The sequence below is a fragment of the Trichosurus vulpecula genome, chromosome 1 (assembly GCF_011100635.1).
Source record: "Trichosurus vulpecula isolate mTriVul1 chromosome 1, mTriVul1.pri, whole genome shotgun sequence".
NCBI lineage: Eukaryota > Metazoa > Chordata > Mammalia > Diprotodontia > Phalangeridae > Trichosurus > Trichosurus vulpecula.
Window position 1 is genome coordinate 245,274,703 of NC_050573.1, and position 20,430 is coordinate 245,295,132.

Sequence of the window (20,430 nt, forward strand, 5' to 3'; positions counted from 1 at the left end):
AGCCCCTAAAATCCCTTCTAACTCTAAATCTTTGAGCTTATGATGCAATAAAAGGCCCAGAGGTCTAAAAGGGGCTGCATTAGGGTGGATGGGAAGGCCCAGGAATCCGTAAGTTTGATCAAGGGATCTGGCCTGCCTTGACCAAAGACTAAGGTTCAGAGTGAAGTGGGGATTCTAGGTCCTCTCCAGCCATGGTGGGTATTGTGGATCAGTGTATGTAGCCAGGAGAGGAATAAAAGGAAGGAAACGTTGGCAGGAAGGTTGGGGTAGGGTTCTGGAGGTTTGTATGAGCAGATCATTATAATGAACGATGAAAGGAATTGAGAAATATTCAACTCCTATTTTTGTTTCTGTCTTCCCCATCCACATTAGCCAAAATTATATTTCAGTGACTCATTATGACATAGAGGTAACACTGTTCACTAAAAGTTACATTAATAGAGTAGAAACCCTAGAAACAAGCTACAAAGGCTTTATGTATGGGCCCAGCAATCAATTGAATGAATCAGCTAGGTTGCATCTAGCAAACCTGAGAAAGGAGCGACAGGAAAAGTTTAGCCAACAGGTGGAGATCTTTCTTGGCCGCAGCAACTCACAAAGACCTACTCAGGTATGGAAAGAATTATGATCTAAACTGGTAGAGAGAATTCTTACACTGCTGAAATCATGATTCTTAGATATAATAGTATTTCTTTACCAATGACCTTCAGATAGTGAAGTATAGGAAAATAAATTTTGATTAACAGGGAATCAAAAATCAAGATAATTAAGAGGATGATAAAAGATAACCTATGTGCCCCTAGTGAATTCATATTTCTAGGTCTACACCAAAAGAACTTGCAGATGTGATTGTGGAGTCTCCAGTATTGATCTTTGAAAAAATACTGTGGAAAGTGAGAGAGGTGCCCAAAAACTGCCGACAGGCTTAGATCACCTCACGTTACATAAGGAAGGTTAACTTATCAAACTTTTGGTCAGTGAGTTTGACTCTGATCTCTGCCACAATTTTAGAAGTATTATTAAAGGTGTGATTTTTTAACATTTAGAAAGTGAATTGGTGATGACTTGAGGAAGCCAGCATGGTTTTATTAAGAACAAGTTATAGAAGAAGTTCATTTTCTTCCTTGGAGATAGATATATGTGTTAAAATTGTACCTTGTTCTGGTCCCTCTGAGCACCCCCTGCACCCTTCTAATTAGTGTAATAAGTTTATAGGTAGCCAGTAATAAGAAGTAAGGCTGGAAAGGGAAACTTAGGATTCATGTACAGACTGTCCCAAAGGTCAAAGGACCGTAATTTGCAAACTGTATCATATGTTTACCAAAAGCCACATCCTGGTAATGTGTACTAAATCTGGGATGCCTTCTAGGCTCTGCTGTCAGGGCTTTTTGGTCCTATTATGAGAATCTTAGATAAATTCCAGACATCCACAGTAAGACCACTAGAACACCAATAACTTTGAGATGATGTGGATATTAACTTTGAAGTTTTGCTGATAATTTTGAGATGATTTGGACATGTTAATGAACTAACCCAAAGGTGGCATGGATAAGAGTTCTTCTATCCCCCCAAACCCTATAAAAATGAGACCTTGAACTACTGTCCCTTGACAGTAACTCTGTCCATGTTGCAGAGTGCTCCCAACTTTAGTCCATGACTATGTGAGTGATTTTCTGTGCCTCTCTGCCTCCTCATTCTCTTCTCTATGCTGTCTGCCTTCCTTCACCACCCTAACCCCTATCCCCATGACCTCTGTGTCTGTACTCTTTCACTACTTGTCTCTGTGTTTTCTGTGTCTGTTCACCCCTCAACCTTCTGTGCCTTATTAAAGGGTGATTGTAGCCTCATTTCCTCCTGCCATCATGGTCTTTCCCAGTGAGTACTATAAAAACTAGGTGTGCTGTCTGGATCTCATAATTTCATAAATTAATTAACAATTCAGTAGATCAGAGGATTTGGGTGAGAACATTTGGAGAACTATCTTATAACGTCCAATTGGATGAGCAGGAAATACATGGGCTGGCCATAGTATACCAGGGTGGATTTGAGTGGATTTGGGACTGTTTAAGCAACTGGACCCAAAGAGTATAGATGAATAGATCAGAGTTAATCTGGAGGGCGTTCCATTTTAATTAAGTGAAAACAGCCCCTGTACCTGTGCTAGTAAACGTTAAAATCAATGATAAAAGATTATCAGGTGTCACAAAGCTCAGTTGTAGAGTTAACACGTTCGGTGGCAGGATCAGGATCCAAAATTATATAGACAGTTTAGAATATATTTGACTAGATGATTCCCAAAGTTATTATGATTAAATGGACCAAATGGAATTTAACAGGGATAAAGGCAAAGTCCTACACTTGCATTAAGAAAAATCAGTTGTACAATTACAAGGCAGGGAAATGTGGCCAAATAATAATTTATATGAAAGATATGTGGGAATTTCAGGGAATATAAGCAGTATGTCATAGCGGCCCCCCCAAAAGCTAATGCACTTCTATATTAGATGGTTATAACCCTATTGTATGCTGCCTTGTTGAGACCACATTTGTACTGAGTTTTGGATGCCACACTTCAGGAAAAATGTTTAGAAGGTGGAGTGAATGCAGAAGAGATCGATAAACATGGTGAAAGGGGATCAAAACAATGCCATAAAAGTATAGATTGAGGGAACAGTGATTTTTCACTTGGTAAGAAGACCTGTTCAGACATAGTAGATGTCATGAAGTTGCTGAAAGTAACTATAACTTTTGTTCAAGTCACTGATAAAAATGATAAATAACAGGGCAAAGGAACAATTTCTGGGGTCTTCTACTGGTACCTTTACTCCAAATTTGCATCAAACATTAATGACAACTCTTTGGGTTTGGCTGTTCAACTAGTTTCAATTCCATCTAATTGGATGTCCTTGTTCATTCTTCAAAAAGGTAGAGGAACCAAGAAAGGGAAATTTACATATCTGATTCTAACCAACAGGAAGGAATTGGTGGGGATGATGGGATCATTATAAGGGGAAGTGGTTAGGGGAGGAATAGTAGTGCCATCTTAAGTTATGAGAGGGAGAGGAAGACTTGAAATATTCTGACATGGACCCTATATTTGTGGACAGAAGAGTTTAAAAAGTTCAGAGGAAGAACAGGTTCTATGGACTAAGTTTCTACAGGATGTCAGCTCAGTTGGAATAGGAATCTCTCAAGAATGAAATTGTAAAGACAGGAAGAGAAAAATTCTGAGTAGAAGGGAGAAGTGGAAGTGTGAATGCATAAAGGACTGACCAACTAACTTAGATTTAAAAGAAAAAATATAAAAACATATTAAAAATATATATCTCTGTTATATAGAAGAGTTATACAGTTATACAGAAAAGAAGGAACATAGTAGCATGGAGTTCAGTAATTGCAAAGACCCCAACTATGATAATAAGACTTCACTATTTGACAAAAATTGATAGGAAGACTAGGGAGTAGTCTGGCAGAAACTGGGTTTAGGACAACATCTCACACTATATACTACAATAAGTTCCAACTGAATGCATGACCTATCTATAAAAAGGTCACATCATAAACAAATTCAAGGAGAAAGGGTTGAAATTCCATTTCTAACTATGGAGGTGGGAAAAGTTCATAATTAAAGAATGGATAGAGAGGTTTGCAGAAAAAAATAGTTTTGATTCCTTTACATTGAAGAATTTTCTGCACAAACAAAATTGATGCAGATTGACTGCTCTCCCAGACTTCATGATCTCCAGAAACTCACTACTCTGCAAAATGAAATCAACCCTGAAACTCACAGCTCCTCAGTATCCTTTGCTCTGGGACCTCTCCCTCCTCTGGCTGGAGAGGATGAGGGAGTAGAATTTTCCATCTGAGAAGGGCACCCAGAGTATTCACCTCATCATATCTCTTCTTGGCTGCAGGATTTCATCATGCCCTTGTGCTGGGTACTCACCCCCCTTAAACTTTTTACACAATGTCCTCTTTCACTGGATGGTGAGCAGGGCTGTCTTTTGCTTTTTCTTTATATCCCCAGCATTTCACACAGTGCATGGTGCATAGAAGTTATTTCATAAATGTTTATTGACTCTGACTTTATTGAGGTTGCATATGGATTTGGCATTCACTTTTTTTGCCAAACTGCTTTCGAGTTTACTATCAGCCATTACTGAATAGTAAATTCTATCTCAAGGAGTTTATGTTCTTGGATTCATAAAACATTGGACTATAGATTTGCATTTTAACTAGATAAAACTTCTTTTTTATATAGAATATTCTGCCAATCTACTTTTATATTTTTTATTCCAGCATAAAGTAATTTTGTTAATGACTGCTTTCTAAAATAGTTTAAAGTCTGAAAATTCTGTCTTTCATTCTTATTTTTAATTGATTTTTCCCTTGAGATTACATAGTTTTCCTTCATCCAAAATAATTTTATTATTTTGCCTATCTCTATAAGTCCTTGGTAGTTTTATTGGCATAGTACGAAATATGTAAATTAATTTAGGTAGCATTATTTTTATTATATTGGCATGACCCAACCATGAGTAATGAGTATTAGACAGATTTGTCTTCCTTTGTATAACCTGGAGCTCAAGCCTAGGCATATGCATAGGACTTTTCTCGTTGCTGTAGTGAATGATTAACCAACTTTGTGCCTTCTCAAAAGACAAGACCAAGGACTTGGGAGAGCAGAATTTCTTCTTCTGAGTTCTGGCTTCAAGATAGAACACTCAGAGTTCCAGGCTCTCTTCAGCAAAAGGTCCCTGGAGAGAGAGAAAGAATCTGGGAAGAAGTTAGAGAAACCATGACCTTGAGCATGTTCATACTAGAGCTTTGGAGAATTTCCCCTTGAATCAAATTAGATGCTCTCTCTCTCTCTCTCTCTCTCTCTCTCTCTCTCTCTCTCTCTCTCTCTCTCTCACATTTCACTCCCAGTGGAGAGAGCTCATTCACTCTGTGTATTGGTTGGTTTATTCTGATCAATCTTACTTTTCTGATTTCTATTTGCTCTTAGCTTGTATAAATGGAATTATTTGCTATTCACTATGTGTGATGGGCTTTGTTGTATAACTTGTATTTGGTGTGAAGAGAGTCAAACCTTGGGGTATTTCTTCCCCATTAAGGGATAGTGATAAGGAGAATGATATAACTCTAAAGATTGTTTTCTTCAAATTAGCAATATTTAAAGGGGCAGACTAATATAATTATAGTTCAGCATCTTTTCTCTGGAGATTTTTTTTAATGTTCTCAATTTAAAGAATACCCACCTTGCAAATAAAATAGAAGAAATTAAGACCATGCAAATTAATCACCAGTCTGCAGAAAAAAAATATTTTATTTTAAATAGATATTTCTAAACTTGAAGGGCTAATAGACTCATTTTTTCTGGACAAATATGATAAAATTGCACTTATTTCATTTGTAAAATAATAATTAATAGGGGACTTTTGATAGTATATTGAAAAGAGGTTTAGACCTGAAAATATTATGTTTTGATTATAGATGAAGGGAGAATTCTCCGATTTATAAAACAAAACAATATATATTTTTACATTTGGTTGGAACATCTTATTTGTGTGAAATGATTTTTTCTTCTGTAGCTGTTATATAAACAGAATACTAATCTCCATCAGTGATTGGAAAGGAATTATGAGCAGCAATAGCATCAGTGACATTTTATATTTTTAAAAGTCTACTCAGTATATCAACAGTATTATTATGTTTACTATTTTATACGTTATTGATAGGAAATTATAAAAATATTTTATTAGTAAATCTCTGTATATGTTACATTATTTTAACTTCAAATAAGATGTATGTGTTGTGAAATTAAAATAAATTTTTGGCTTTGTTTCAGTAAAGCACAAGTTCAGAAAATTATCTGCATACTTTTACATAAAATGAGGGGAAAGGCCTTTCTTTTGGTGAAAAAAATGGGGCATTGCTACATGAAGCTTGGATATCACTGCTATAAAGCCTGTCTTGTAATTGTAATGTTATAAATCTTGAATGTGTTCTAACACTGCTACTATCCCTGCTACTATTTTGTATTTATCTCCCATTATATGCTTTAATTCTGTCTTCTGTATATATTCTGTGTTCTTAAAATTTAAATTGGCTGAGTTCCCTGTGCATCTGCAGCAGTTTTTAAAATTACCTCTCTTTTTTTCTTCATCAGAATTATTTTTTTTCTTCACAGTTTTTTTTGTTGAGGACTTCACACACACACACACACACACACACACACACACACACACACACAGAGATAACTTTTGTAGAATATTTTTAGTTTTCCCAGAAGTTTTTTATCAAATAAGTAGTTTTTTTCCCTAGGTAATTTATGTTTTCTTCTTTATCAAACATTGGATTACTGAGTTCTTTTGTTTCAGATTCTCCCTTGTCTGGTCTGTTACATTGATCTCTCTTTCTATTTTTTGACCAATACCAGATGGTTTTGATGACTGAAGCTTTATAATATAGTTTGATGTTTAGAAATGCTATTCCCACTTCAGCCCTACTTCATTTCATCATTTCCCTTGATATTCTAGATCTTTTGTTTTTTCAAATTAATTTTGTTATTATTTTATCAAGTTCTATAAAGTATCCCCTTGTTAATTTGATTGTTATAGCATTAAAAGTGTAAATTCTGATATTATTATAATTTTTATTTTATTGGCATGGCCTAGCCATGAGCCCTGAATATTCCTCCGGCTATTTAAATTGTTCTTTATTTCCTCAAGGAGCACTTTGTAATTGAATCTCTACAAGTCTTTTGTGTACTTTGGTAGGTCAGTCCCCAGATATTTTTTGCATTTTGTAGTTATTTGGAATGGGATTTTCCTCTCTATAATTAGTTCTTGTATTTTGTTATTATTACATAGAAATAATGTTGATTTTTGAGGATTTATTTTATAGACTACAACTTTGCTGAAACTCTTAATTTTCCCATGTAATAACTTTTCTGATTCTCTAGGATTTTCCAAGTAAACAATTATAGTATCAGCAAATAAAGATAGTCATCTCCTCTTTACCTATATTTATGCCTCTAACTTTTTTCTTTTGTTTTACTACTCTGTTGCCAGCATTTCCACAACTATATCAAATAATAATGAGAGTAGACATTTTTGCTTCACTCTCATTTTATTGAAAAAGGGTCTAGTATACCTCCATTGCATTAAATACTCACTTTTTGTTTTACAGAGATGCTTTTTATTATCTTTAAAAAGGTACCTCTATACTTTGTAGGGTTTTTAGCATAAAAGAACATTGTACTTTGTCAGAGGCTTTTTCTTCATGTTTTGGGGTGACCATATGGTTTTTGATTGTTTGATTTTTAATATGATTAATTATATTGATAGCTTTCATAATATTAAACCATTTTTTGTATCCCTGATATGAATCCCATTTGGTCATAATGAATTTTTTGGATAAATTGCTGTAGTTATTTTGACAGGATTTTGTTCCTAAGATTTTTGGTAATTTCAGTATCTTTTTTTCTGATTTTCCTCTATTAATTTTCTGACTTTATCTCCTCTGACTCAGAGGCTGGATCTTGGTGTCTCAGCCTCCTTCCATACTGGGGAATTTATGGTTTACCATGCTACATCTCTGCCCCAAGTGACTAATGGGTGATCAGAACTGACTCTAGCCAGATGCTGCACTCTTTCCTTCAGACTAATTAGAATGTAATCCTCTCTCCACCAACGATGTCATGTCCTGGTGCCCTGTCCTGCTCCCTCTGTTCTCTAGTTCTCTGGCCCCTCACTGGCAATTCAGAGAGCTACTGTGCTTGTGTATGCAGACTTTTGCTCTTTGCATGCAGCAGGTGCACTGGCTATCCATTGCTCCTCCTGCAACCTTATTCAGCCTTGCTGCTGGTATTATGGAAGATGAGGGAGGGGTGCTAAGTAAACTCAGAGCCAGTGAGTGTTTGTTCATTTTTTTAACCTTCTTGTGAATTCTGTGTATCTTTGACCATGGAGACAGCTGAAGTTGCTTTATCTTTGGTGCATAATGATAATATTGCTGGCCTCATTGTTGGCGATGACTTCAAAATGTGCAAAGCTGACTTTGCAGGAGACAATGTCCCTCAGGCTGTCATCCCTTCCATTGCTGGGTATCCCAGACATCAGAATGTGATGGTGGGTATGGGCCAGAAAGATAGCTACTTGGGAGATGAGATCTAGAGTAAGAGAGGCATTCTGACCATGAATTACCCCCATGGAACATGGCATTGGAGAAGACCTGGCATTATACTTTCTATAGTGTGTTCCATGTGGCCCCTGAAGAGCACCCTGTGCTACTCACAGAAGTCCCCCCACCCCAAACCTCAAAGCCAACAAAGAAAAGATGACACAGACTATGTTTGAGACCTTCAACACCCCAGCCATGTACACTACCCTCCAAGCTGTGCTGTCCCCATATGCCTCTGGTGGTACCACTGATATTGTAATGGACTCCAGTGATGGTTTGACCCACACTGTGCCCATCTATGAAGGTTATACCCTTCCCCATGCCATCTTCTGTCTGCATCTGGGTGGCTGCAGTTTGACGGACTACCTCATGAAGATCCTGAGTGCAAGAGGGTACAATTTCATTCACACAGCTGAGAGGGAAATTGTGCATACCATCAAGAAGCTGTGTTATGTAGCCTTAGACTTTGAGCAAGAGGTGGCCATTGCTGCATCTAGCTCTTCCCCGGAAAAGAGCTATGAACTCCCTGAATGTCAAGTTATCACCATTGGCAGCAAGAATTTCTGGTGACAGAAGGTCTCTTCTGACCATGTTTCTTAGGCGTGGAATCCTGTGAAATCCGTGAAACCACCCTCAACACAATCATGAAGTGTAATGTTGACATCTATAAGGATTTCTATGCCAATACTGTATTAGCTGGTGGTACACCACGTACCCAGGCATTGCTGACAGGATGCAAAAGGAGATTACAACCATAGCCCCCAGCAGAATGAAAATCAAGATCATTGCCCAACCTGAGCGTAAATGCTGCCTGGATTGGAGGCTCCATTCTGGCCTCTCTCTCTCCTTCCAGCAGATGTGTTTCAGCAAGAAGCAATATGAGGAATCTGGGCCCTCCATTGTCCACCGCGAATATTTCTAAATGGACTGTTTGTGGTTTTTTCTTTTTTGGTCAAAAGGTATGACATGATAATTACTGCTCTGCACACCCCCCCAACCTCCCACACTGGATGAGATAATCATGGCTTTGGTTTTTTGTTTGTTTGTTTTATTTTTTTTTTGTTTTCTGGTGCTTGAATCAGAATTTTAAAAATGGAATAGTAAAAATGATGAGCAGTGTAAGTATGTTAGAGACAAACATCTCCAAAATTCTGCAGTGCATCTTCAGGACTCTGATTGTACATTTATTTTTTAATAGCCATTCTGAATATTATATAATGCATTGTTTTACAGAGAATTATTTGTCTCTATGAAGACTATCTTGCTCTACACAAAGTAGCTACTTAATATAAATCCAGACCAGGGAGAGGGGGAGGGGAGGAAGTTCTAGTGTTGTTTTACATGTAAATTATGTAATCCTAAAAAAATTGCATCTTCTGCCTTAATATTTGTTTCTTTTTTTAATTGTCACAGCCATAATGAATGGTCCCCTAAATTCCCTCCCTGCTTCAACATAGATGTGAATGAAGACTTTACAGTCTCCTGGCGAGTTTTATGAGCCTGATGTCAGTCCCTGGAGAGGGGAGGAACTTTACCTGTACCCTGACTTAAGACCAGTTCAAATTGAAGTACACATGTTAAAGGAAAAAAAATTCATCTAATTGATAGCTCTTACACTGCCTGAATTTCCCCGTTTCCTTCACTGTCTTTCTTCCCAGAGATCCAGCCCACATAATAAAGCAGAAGTGCCTGTAATAAAAACGTATTTTAAGGAATTAAGAGAAAGAAGGAAACTAAAGTTGCTAAAATGTCCATATCCTTTGTTCGATGGCATGTTTGCAACTCTAGTTTTTTGGGTTCGCCTGATGCATAGCAAATTTTATGCCAGCTTTTCATTTTTCTTCTGTTTTTCTTTGCTTTTTCATGTATTTCTTGTAAGCCGAAGAGTTTTGCATTCTTAGCCAATCTCTCACTTTTTTATTTTGTTTGGTTTTATTGGTTTTTTTAGAAAAAACATTTGCATTTAAAGTTTTGAGAGTTAGATCTATATTTTCCTTCATTTATGTATCTTTTTTCTGAGTTAGATTTTTCCCCTTCCTCTTTAAGTTGGTACTTTCCCCATGCAATTATTTTTGCTTAATCTAATTAGAAGTAACCCTGTTCCCACAAGCTCTCTTCCTCTCACCTTCAACCTCATTCCTTTCTCATTTATTAACCATTTCCTAGTTGTAGAATTTTACTTAGTGAGTCCTTTTGATTCTTCCTTTTATTTAATTATATAATTCTTCCTTTCCTTTTCCCCCATGTTTTTTCCCCTCTCTGTTAAGTGACTGACCCAGAATCTTCCCTCCTCTCTTCTTCTCCAACTTCTTTTCTTAGTATATTTTTCTGCACCTTTTTCCAAAAGAAAAAAAATTTACATTTTTCTTGTCATTATCTCTCTCTTCTTTCTATCTACTCAAAATTCTATTCTTCGATATATGCCTTTATGCATGTTTATTCCTTTTTTTTTCATTTCATCATTTTCCCCATTAAATTGAAGTTTCTAAAAGTACCAAGTTTGTGTTCCCTCTTCTATGTTATGGCCTTGCAAAACTTGCCTACCCGTCCCCTTTTTTTCTGTTTTGTCTCACTCTTAGCAACATCATTTCTTGAGGGAAATTATGAAGACAAAAGTATTGCTCCGTGGTAGAAATTTCCCCATGTCCCAATTATGTGGTCCAGTTTTATCCCTCCATCCTATGATAATTTTCTTTCCCTTTTGCCATGTAATCTCCTTTCTGTTCCATGCCCTCCCACCTTTTTGATGCTGCTTTCTACCAAGAGCTGATTCCATTTCTCCCGAGGTAGAATGTTGTCCACTGAGGCACTATCCTCTCTCAGAAAGAGACCTCCCTCTCCACTAAACCTCTGCTAATTAGACTCATTGTAAAGTCCCCAAAGTATTGTTCTTAAGTGAGACTCCTTCCACCATTAAGATATTTCCCTTTCTTTCATCCCATTCAAGCCCTCCTTTTGTCTCCTTACCCATTCTTCTGTAGTCTTTCTTCATGATGAGAGATATCAGTTTTTTTTCCCTTTGTGGTTTACCATAGTCTTGATTAGTGTACATCAAACACTCCCATCTCTCTCTTCCACTTGCCCTTTCCCCTTTGATGCACAATCACATTCTGCAATGCAGTCCCACAAAATACAGTCATTCACCTTAGGGAAGGTTACTGGATTTAGTCCATAATGTTTCAGGCTTGCTCCTCCAGCAACGATTCTCTTTCTTTAATTTCTATTTTTATCTTTATCCCATGGTGTACTTTTAGAAAGAAAATTCTTAATGTCCTTCTGTTATTTCTTAAAAATTCCTTTGGTATTTTTCTCTTTTGCGGTTTTTTTCAGTAGTCACTATATAGGAGGTAGTTAATTTTATTATTTTTTAGTTTCTTAGTAGTTGTGTTTATTTACCTTTGTTATGGTTCTATTATTTGGTGAATTCACAAATCAGATAATCTGCATATATATAATCTGCATATATGTACACACATATGAATATATATGTATATGTACATATGTGTATGTATAATCTTAGGGATGTTTCAAATGTTCTTCCATTAGACTAGCCTCTTTTTGTATCCCCAGAATTTAGCATAGTTGCTGGCACATAATATATGCTTAATAAATCTTTAGTGACTGATTTTATTAAATATCTGTCTTTTTCCCATTGATAGCCTCAGGTTTGTAGGGTATGTCATTTTGGGTTGCATATTGAGTTCCTTTGATTTTTAGAATATGTTATTTCACATCTTTCTGCAATTCCTGGTGGATGCAGAATAGTCTTATGTTATATGAATTTCCTTTTCTTTATATTTGTAGGTTTTTCTCCTCTTCACTTTCAGAATTTCTTATTTTGTCATGTTTGGGTTTTTTCTGGAAGTGAGCTACAAATTATTTAAATTGATGCTTTATTTTATGTATTCAGAAGTTTGGGGCAGTTTTCTCATATTATTTCTTGCATCATATTTGTTTAGGTTTTATGACTTGTCATGTTATTCTGGGAGGCCTATGATCCTTAAATTATCTCTATCCATCCTGTCTCCAAGATTAATGTGTTGTGTTTGTATAGCAATCCTGTATTCCATTAATGTTATGTCTTTTTGCCTTTCTTCTTCCACATTGTCCTTGACTTTAGTATTTTTATATTACTAATTTCTTCTTCTCTTTTGCTTGTTTGGGGACATTAGATATCTTTTGTTCAAATTTTTCCATCCTTATAAATATTTGTACATGAAGCATATAAATCCTGCTTTTTTGTCTCATCAGGGTTCTGATTTTTATCTTGAGCCATTATATAACATTCTACTGAAGTTGCACGCTCTCTTGGGAATCTACAGGGTTTTGTATTTTATCAGGTGTTGGTCAAATTTCTTTTCTGTTTAGAGACATTTGCAGTCTTTCAGATACCTTGTTACTCATCTGATTTTAGTGTTTTCCACTTTGATTTGTCTACTTGTGCCCTTGGGGTATATGGGGTCTTCAGGGACAACTAGCACCTCTGGTGCGATGGCTTGCTGAGCCCTTTTCAGGGCTGCTCATTCACCTTTGGTAAATGTGAAAGTACACCTGCCACCCAGCTCTTCCTTGTGGATCCAAGAAGCTGTAGCATCGCAGAGCAGCCACACCCCAGTAAAACCACCTAGGCAGACAGGCTAAACCAGAGCCACTGTAAGGGGACTCTAAGTTGTTGAATATTTCCTGATCTGCCTAGGTTGAAAGAGCTCCTTTACCATGAATTCTCTGCACTTCTGAAAAAACTTGTCTAATTGTTCCCCCAAAATATTCCTGGTGATGATATATGGATGGCTTTTTATTATAAGACACTATAATTTCAAAGATTCAAAACTGAAGGTGAGTCGAAGGACAATGGAATGAGTCATGGTGTCAGGTACTCTGCCAAACACTAGGGATACAAAGAAATGAAACGACAACAACAAAAAGTCCCTGCTCTGAAAGAGTTCACAATACAATGGCTAATGTAATAAAATATATGATATAATATAATAGGCATGATGCAACATATTGTGCCTAAATATATATTGTGCCTAGAATAGAATAGGCATAACATATATATATATATATATATATATATATATGTCATAATACATGCCTATAACTATGTACAAATAAGATACATGCAGGATAAATTGGATGTCATTTCAGAAGGAAGGTACTAAAATCAAGGCCTGGGAAAGGCTTAGTGCAGAAAGTGAGACTAGCTGAGACTTGAAAAAACTAGGAATCCAGGAGGTGGAGATGATGAGGGAGAGAGTTCCAGGCACAGGGGTGGTTGGGGGAGCCAGACAAAATGCTCAGAGTGAGATTGAGCATCGTATTTTAAGAATAACAAGGAACACAGTGTCACTGGATCAGAAAGTATGTGGAGAAGAGGAGTAGGAAAAGAACATTGGAAAGAAAACAGGTTATGGAAGGCTTTAAAAGCCAAAAAGATGATTTTATATTTGATCTTGGAAAGTGATGAGGAATCACTGGAGTTTATTGAAGGAGGAGTGACATGGTCTGACTTGTGCTTCAGGAAGATCAGTTTCACAGCTAGTGCAGGATGGATTGGAGTGGAGGAAGGATTGCTAGAGAGAGACTAACCAGCGGATTATGGCACTAGTCCATTGTAAAGTGTGCCAGAGTGGTGCCAGTGTCAAAATAGAGGAGATATATAGAAGAGATATTATAAAAGTAGAAAGGATGGCACTTAGAAACTCATTGTGTGTGTGTGGTGGGGGGGAAGTGAGAGAGAATGAGGAGTTAAGGATGTCACTTCGGTTGGGAGCCTGAGTTAGGGTTAGAGTTTGTGGAGGATTGTGGTGCCCTTGGTAGTAATACGGAAGTTAGGAAGAAGAGAAGGTAATGAGTTCAGTTTTGGACATGCAGAATTTAAGATGTCTACAGGACATCCAGTCTGAGAAGTCCAGTAGGCAGTTGGAGATGTGACACTGGAGGTTAGGAGAGAGGTTCTGGCTGGTAAAGTAGATATAGAGAAGAGGTTGATCAACAGTGTCAAAGGCTTCAGAGAGGACAAGAAGAATCAGAATTAAGAAAAGGCCATTCAATTTGACAATTAAGAATCTTTTGTAACTTTAGAGAGAGCAGTTAGACTTGAATGAGTCCAGATGTATTGGGAAAGACTGGCTTAACAACAGTGTATAAAAGACATAGAGTTTGTAAGGAGAGTTTTGGATTCAAATTTCACTTGACACTTACTGATTATATATCTATGAGCAAGTCATTTAATTTGTCTGAACCTCAATTTCCTTATCTGTGAAATGTTTGATAATACTTATAATATCAATTTCACGGAGTCATCTTAAAGATTGAGTGAGATAATAAGTATATTTTGAAAACTTTAATTTGTCATATAATTACAAACTATTAATTGATAGAGCAGCAGGCTTGGAATCAGTAAGACCTGAGTTTGACTCTTACTTCAAACACCAGCTATATGACCCTAAATACTTAACCTCTCTCAACCTCAATTTCCTCATCTGTAAGATGGATCTTTGTCTTAATCACACCTACCTTACGTGTTTCATAAACCTTATGTAAATATTAACTGTTATTATTTTTAAAGGGCACAAATATTTAAACTGAGGTAGGTAGATGCGATGATGAGTGTATGTTTTTTGCAAGTCATTTGAAATGACCTAGAAGCCTTTAAGAGTCTTCTAGGATGGCGTCAGGTTCTCACTAAAACTGAGACCAAGAGGACGTGGTACAAAAGTCTCTGAGACAAAACAAGTTCCCTTGTATTTTCATGAAAATTCTTTTGACCTCTCAGCCCTCCTCCCTGATACCAAATTGAAGGAGCAGTTGGCATGATTTTAGGCTTTGGTCTCAATGCCTGAATCTCTGGATTTTTAAAAAATTGTTTCACGTCAAACTCCTGGAACTCAGAGGTGGGTGACTTACAGGAGGAAGGATATAGCTGGGAATCTAAAAAGAGACTGATTCTCAAATTGTCTCTCGGCAGTGATCGTGGCCTCATGGGATATTGGAGGAGGGAGGTCAGCCGAAGTCTTTATCTGCCATAGAAGCAGCATTCCTCAAGGAGTTTTCCAGATGGAAAGGCTTTCTGAAGCTCTCACTTCCTGGGGTACTCAGTAAATCTAAGAAAGGCTTCTGTTTTCACCAAGAGAATAAACTGTTCAGGTACAATATGCTGTCACAGTGTCTTACACATTGTAGGAGCTCAGTAAACATTTGTTGATGAAATGAATGAATACTCCACTGAAGTCTTACTCATAAGCATGGCCAGGTGTGCCAGCATACCCAAACACAAGCGGCCTATACTCTATGCATGCCTATCATACAATGGCTCACATTAGTATGGAGACAATGCTGGGTTCACAAAGGCTATGCCAGTGAAGTCCAAACTCTTAACAGGCTTTAGCAATCTGGAAAGAATTTAGGAATGGGAGGAAGAAGGAAGAAAAGGAGCCATAGGAGAGGAAGAAGAGGAAGAGTCTATGGGAGAGACCACTGAATCAGAAATCTTAGTTTCTATTTTCCATTATTCTACTGACATTTCAGTGATTTGTGCTTCTTCCTAATGGCCGAGTTTTTTCACATCTTGCTTATTACTTGGTCAAAGCACTGATCTTGGGCAAGTCACTTAATCTTTCCAGGCCTCAGTTTCCTTATCTGCAAAGTAAAGGAGTTGGACATGGTGACCTCTCAGGTCCTATCCAGTTCTATGACCCTGTGACTATGATTTGATGTAACATTTCTTGACTCAGTTTCCTTCTATGTAAAGTGAGTAGGTTGGATGTTTGCTTAATTGATTGATGGATTATTAATTGATTGATTAATTAGTTGGATTAATTGATTGCCTACAAGTTTGGATTACTCTGCTGCATCACAGAGGCAAAGAATTCGATGATAGAATAGGTCTTAGAGATCATCTAGTCTAAACCCCTCATTCTAAAATGTAGGAAATTGAATTAGAAAGAGAGTAAATTATTTACCAGTGTCATATCATTAGTAATGAAAGTCAGGGCTTAAATTCAGGTCTTTTGACTGAATGTTCAATGTTCTCTCCGCTATACCAAGCTGCTTTTCATTGAGTCCCATGGCAGGTAGAACCCATGGCACTCAGCAGAAGGCCTGCCAAGCCACTGGGTTCTATTGGTTTGGCACCATGGAAATTTTCTTGATCTCTTCCATGGATATGACTCAACCTCAAAGTGTTTTGATGGTAAAAGATATCAAGGATAGGATTGATCCTATGTGGGCAGAGGAGAAAGATACCAAATATTATCATTTCAGTGGCACCAGAATGGGCTCTTCCCAAAGTATCTCCTACCTGTAGCTTCAGAAATGCTGCCATTAGAACTATACTTCTTTGAGTAAAGGGATCGTCCCTTCTTAAAATACAAATACTACTGGGAGAAATAGCATTAACACTTTTTTTAAATCAGTAAATACACCTTAGTGTCAATTAATTTATGAGATCTTTTTCATTTAGTTCATTTGAAATCATTCCAGCACTTATTAAGCACCTATTATATGTAAGTCATTATGTGAGACATAAATGTCTGGGCGCAGTTATTGATAAATGGGAAGAAAGAGAGAATGGGAGGGCAATGGTTTCCTTGGTAGGAGTGGGGTACTAGGGAGAGAATAAGAACAATGGAAAAAGAATGACTGGTCCTGATTTTGAAAATTTGTAGACAACTACGTGAAGAATGCTGGGCTGAATAGACTTAGATAATTTTCGGTCCATTGTTTATAATCATTGGATTTTGAATGGCATTTTGTAAACATATACCTAGTGACTTCAGCTTTTCAAGACTTGGCAACAGGAAAGGATTGTAGAAGAAAAAGAGTCTTGAGACAAATGACACAAAAGTGTCACATTATGGTGGACTGAAGAGCACACTTGGAGGTAGACATAGATAGAAGGTCTTCTCTGGACATCTCTATCAGCTTGGTGTCCCAGGAGCACAGATGGTGAGCTTTGTCACACACATTTTCCCAGTTCAACAACACTATCCTGCAAATTTTAACCACTGAGAAGTCAATGTGTTCTCAAGTAGCTATGAGAACATCAGGATAGAAATGAGACTAAATTGAAGTGGAATGAATGAGAGGTCTACAAAAGGAACAAGCTCTGATTTTCTAGAGATGAGAGCAAAATGAGTAGATCTTATGATGGCTATTAGATAACTAAAGGCAGCAAAACAAAAGATGTCATAAAGTTGCCTTTAGCATAGTTGAAACCAGGTTCTGCCAGGTGACATAATAGCTAGGGGGCTGGGCCTAGAGTCAGGAAGACCAGAGTTCAAATCCAGCCCCACATGCTTACCAGCTGTATAACTTTGGGCAAGTCACTTAACCCTGTTTGCCTCAGTTTCCTCATCTGTAAAATGAGCCAGAGCAGGAAATGGCAAACCACTCCAGTATCTTTGCCAAGAAAATGGAGTCATGAAAAGTTGGACGTGACTGAAAATAACTGAACAACAGCAACAAAACCAGGTTCTAGGATCATAGGAATAGGCTTAGAAATCACCTAACTCAACCCACTCTTTTTACATATAAGGAAATGGTGGCTCAGTCAGTCAATGAGTATTTTATGCACCTGCTATGTGCCAGGCACTCTGCAGAGCACTGGGGATACAAACACAAATAAAAACAGACAGACCCTGCCCTCAAGGAGCTCACAATCTAATGGGGAAAGACAACACACAAATGGATTTTTGTGTTTGTCCTTCATCTTTGAAGAGGACCGTGATATCAGAGAAATGATGACATGTCTTGCAGTTGACTGATTTGAGTGAAGCAGGGCTGTGGGAGGTCACCAGCCTCACTTTCTCCTCCACAGCCACCTGGATCCAGCAACCAGATATTCATCAGGATGACTGGAGATGACCCAGGATGCAATGGGAGACCCTGGCCCTTTTAGGCTTAGGCTTTTTCATGTGCTCGCTTAGAGTGAGGTAACAGCCCATTCAGTGAATAGGCCTCTTTAAGAAGTGAGTCAAGGGATGGCCCCTTTAATTAGAAAAACAGAAAAAAAGTCAAGCTAGAGGGGTAGACCCTCAGGGTTGCTGCTCCAAAGAGAAACAGTTACCATAGACTTTCACTCTAAGCCGGGAGGGCCCAAAATACAGCCATTAAGTGGAGCTTGGGTAGGGACCTATTGTGGTCCAATATATGAGCTTCAGAGTGAACTGGGTGTAAGGTTTTGAGGAAGGAAGGAAGGAAGGACGGAAGGAAGGAAGGAAGGAAGGACGGAAGGAAGGAAGGAAGGAAGGAAGGAAGGAAGGAAGGAAGGAAGGAAGGAAGGAAGGAAGAAGGAAGGAAGAAATTTGAAAAGTGAGAGAGGGGGTGAGAAATGGAGGTTACATCAAGATTCTAATCAAAGGATCATAGATCTATAGTTGGAGAGACCTTATGGATCTTTTGGTCCCACCCCATCACTTTACAGATAAAGAAACTGAGGCCCAGAAAAATTAATTACCTTGCAGGGAATCAGTGGATTGAGGAAATAACAAAGCAGATTCACACCCAGATCTATTCACTCCAAAATACGGTCTTCTCCACGATGCCACAGCTTTTCTCCAATGCCACATTGATACCCCAAGCACAGAAACCACTGTCACATGAAGGATCAGAGGGCAAAAAGTGTCAGTATTAAGTACTAAGGTATGAATTAGTATGTCTACAGAGAAGGGGTTGAGAAAAGGCTGACTTATTAGGAGAATTCTAGAGTAACTCACTGACAAGAAAGATGTGAGAAGAAATGGCAAATATCAGGTCAATGATGATTCCAAAGTTTCTGCCCTCAGGACTGAATTAAAGAACGTGGTTGGAGTCAAAGACGTGAAGCAGAGATTTTTTAGTCCAGAGCCTTTGAAGTGTTGTGTAACCAAAAGGTATGGGGTAGAGAGATGCTGACAAAGACAGACATTCCAAGCAGAAGGAGGTAAATTGGTCTAAGTGAATCCAAGGAGGGGATAGACCTATAGGTAACCCATCTTGCACAGATGCCTATGCAGGCTCATTAATGCATTTAGCCACCTGACCAAAGAAATTCCTTATTCAAACTAACCGTAGAGGACCCTATATAACTAAGGATCTCTTTGAAGATGAAAAACTCTTTTAAATGCTAAATATGATGATGACCAAGAGTGAAACTAATCTCATGGAGAAAGAAATAAAAATACATGTTATCAGTGGCATGAGTCCTGCAGTTCCCTTGATTGGAAGGCAGTCTTGCTGTTGCTCTGGACCCACAGAGAAATGAGGAGGGGAAAGACAAGCATAGAGGTCAAAAGAGTCAGTTCAGAGAAACAAGGTTGTACTTTAATGTAAAACACTGAAAAGGAGGGCGGGGAGGGAGGAGGGGGAAGGCTTTAAACAAGAAGAAAGCTCTGAGTGGTGGGAGAGAGAACTCTTAGGACACAAGATGTCAAATGTTAGGGCCTAAGAAGAGAAAACTCACTGGCATCTGAAGCCACCCTGAGATTGGCCTGCCCAAGAAGAAAGGGAATAGGAGCTGCTGAAGCAGAGGTCATTAACTTTTGGGAGAAGGACATATTCGTCACATTTGAAAGGAGCAAGCACCAGGCTGGATTTGTGACAGGAAATGCAATGAGGGAAGAAAAAGAAAATGGCCTTTCCTACTGGCCTGGGAAAAGATTTGAAGCTGGTAGAGAATGAGCAATTCTGAAAAAAGGAGAATGTCATCCTTGGATCTGCTCTCTCTCCAACTCTTTTCTTTCAGTCTAGGTCTTTTATAAATGCTAGCTGAAATGATGTTTGAATAATAACCAGAAGGAAGAAGGAAGAGCAGGAGGGCCCCGGCAGAAGGGACAAAGGTGGGGTTTTCTTTCTGTGACACTGATAAGCTTTCTTCTTCATTCACTTATATCTGTCAACTTATAAGGAGACAGATTCGGTATTCAGTGATTGGAAATGATGAAATAGGTGGGAAAATGGCTGAGAAAATGATTCCTGATTTTTTTACAACAAATCAAATCATATATTTTTTTTCTCCCTTCCATGTTTTCAGATGAGACAAGGAATCCTGCTGATTCTATAACTACTTTCAGGGACTCCTAGAGTTTAAATTTAAGCCTGCAGAGATGTTTTTAAGAAACTGCTTTCTCGGGAGGGGACAGCAGGTTATAATGCAAAGAACTCCAGACTGAGACTTAGGACACCTGGTTTCCATTTCTGTGTCAATATCTAGTTTTCTGACCTAATCAGGGTCATTCTCAGCTGCCTCATCTATAGGAAGAG

General features: G+C 37.9%; 1 pseudogene; it reads left to right on the forward strand.

Moving 5' to 3' along the window:
* Nucleotides 1-8,006: 8,006 nt before the first annotated feature.
* On the forward strand, nucleotides 8,007-9,109 carry LOC118852843 (annotated as a pseudogene).
* Nucleotides 9,110-20,430: the final 11,321 nt, after the last annotated feature.